The following is a 2,500-nucleotide window of genomic DNA, read 5'->3' as shown; positions in this document are numbered from 1 at the left end:
AGCTTGACTGAGGCTAGAGTTAATGATTTGGTCAGGAATGGAAGGTACAACTGCCTCTTAGAGGAGTTAAAAGCTCTTAAGGAAGAATATTCACATAAATTTAGTGAGATGGAGCAAAAAATCGTGAAATGAGTGAGGAACTAGAAAAACTTGAGGGTGAAAAGGTGGCCTCTATTCATCGGTTGGAATCTGGATTTGAGAAAAAGATTGACGAACTGGAAGATACAATTGAGAAGCATTCGGGGATTATTGGAGAGATGAATACAGAGAAAGAGAGGATGGAGATGAGTCTGACCGAGGCTAAAATGAAAAACTTGACCAGTGAGGGAAATTACACAAGTTCAAGTACGGAAATGGCAAAGGAGACGATCGTCCAAATAACAAAAGAAAATGTTGGTCTGAAGGATGAGCTGCTTGCAGCAAATGAGATCACCTCTTCGCTCAAGGAGGAACTTGAAGGGAGAGATAAGAAGAAAGAACTGAACAGACCTGGAACGAGGAAAGTGAGACTTAACAGGTCAGGTTTAGAAATCTTGACCGAGATGGATGGACAGAAGGAAGATGTCCAAAAGGATGTCAGTGTCAATGAAGAGGAAGTCAAAGTAGTTCAGGCAGCAGAGGACCTGGATTCCAACGGACATAAGGAGGAGAAGGAGGTCGTTGGAGGGCCATCTGGTGTGGGTCAGGTGCTGAGCTGGCTGCTAGCCGCCAAAGAGGCTCTCCCTGACAACAACCACAAGGAAGAGCAGAAGCTCCAAAAGGAAACTTCTCCCAGTGAAGAGGAGGAGAAGGAGGAGGAGAAGAAGGAGAAGGAGAAGGAGGAGGAGAAGGAGAAGGAGGAGAAGAAGAAGAAGGAAGAGGAGGAGGAAGAGAAGGAGAAGGAGGAGGAAGAGGAGGAGAAGGAGGAGGAGGAGAAGGAGGAGGAGGAGGAGGAGAAGAAGGAAGAGGAGGAGAAGAAGGAAGAGGAGGAGGTGAAGGAGGAGAAAATTGCTGAGAAAAAACCTGCTCGCAAACTTATCGTTTTTGACCTGGAACCTGAGAAGCCCAAAAGGGTCTTCTCATCTCATATCACCTTCCAAGGTGCAAAGGTTGGAGCTAACCCCACAAGGGACTATGCCCTAAAGGGGCACGTGACTGTCGCCTTTGATGTCCCAAGGAATTAAAAATGTACAAAGTACATATCTATGTATCTGTTTTATATAGACTGTTATTTAACCATCTTTCAGCTCCAATCGTTTGTATCCTTTTTTTTTAGTACATAGTTAACGCAAGATCCTCGTCAAAAAGTATCATAATTAGTTAACCATAGTTTTCAAATTTTTAAACAGATATATAATACAATAACAATTCCTAAATAAAACAAATGAAGAAATCTTTTGATTACCTACTGTTAAAAAGTTTGCATTAAAAAACGGTAAATGTCTGGCAACATTTATTCCAGGATTTTTACCGTTTTAAAAACGGATATATTGACGTGAGAGTGATATTACGGTCACCAACCGGTGGAAAATAATAACAAAGTAAGGTAAAATTACGGTCGCCTTTATTTTACTGAAATACGGTTGAGAACCGTATATATTTCCGCGGATTTTCCGATTAAAATTGCGGTTTTTTCTTACAGTGTAGAGTTTCAAGAAGACAAAGAACTATTGCCTTAACGTGTATTAGATTAATATTCCAAAACGTAAAACGTTTAACCTCATAACTTGTGCAATCAGTAACAGTGCATATTCCCTGACGGGTTTAATCAACCGGTTAAACGTTTTCAAGCCTCTTGACACTTGGGCACTACAGAGAGAGAGAGAGAGAGAGAGAGAGAGAGAGAGAGAGAGAGAGGGGGGGGGGGGTTAGTATCCTATTTTGATACAACATGTTATCCGCAGGTACAAGACAATGTTTCAGATTCAATATAATTTTAAAAATAATGATAATTGAGGATTTCAATAATGATATTGATGCTAATAATTTCAAAAACAATAATTTGGATAAAAACAATTCTAATAATGATAAATTGTTTTTTTTTTATATCATATAACTAAACTATGAGGATTTTATTTTTATTTTTGGTGTCTTTAAAGACTTTTCCGTTTGAAATTACACTGGATTTATGGAGTGATGTTCGAACGTGTGAACTGGGTATTTGGTTGTCGAACACGCTCGTCAAACTGTTCGAAGAAAGTCTGTTCTCTCCTGACTTTTGTGGGCTGAGCTTCACTATCCACAAACCTTATTCATTTGTGGCTGACTCCACCTCTTATACCCGTTTGACAAGCAGGTTCGACAACCAGGTTCGACCACACGTTCGACCGTGTAAACCCTGCTCAAGACTAGTAAATGAAGGTACAAAAGCTATATAAAAGTCTGCGTTTGATGTTTCTTTTCTCCTTCATTTGGCTTCACCAATTTTCCAAGACAGAATGACTTCTTCAGATGGAATATTAATTCCAGGGTCAAAAAGAAATAATTCTTTTTCCAGAGGGAAATCTTGTTTCACTTGTAA

The sequence above is a fragment of the Palaemon carinicauda genome, chromosome 22, assembly GCF_036898095.1.
Source record: "Palaemon carinicauda isolate YSFRI2023 chromosome 22, ASM3689809v2, whole genome shotgun sequence".
Taxonomy (NCBI): Eukaryota; Metazoa; Arthropoda; class Malacostraca; order Decapoda; family Palaemonidae; genus Palaemon; species Palaemon carinicauda.
Note: the sequence above shows the minus strand (reverse complement) of the source record.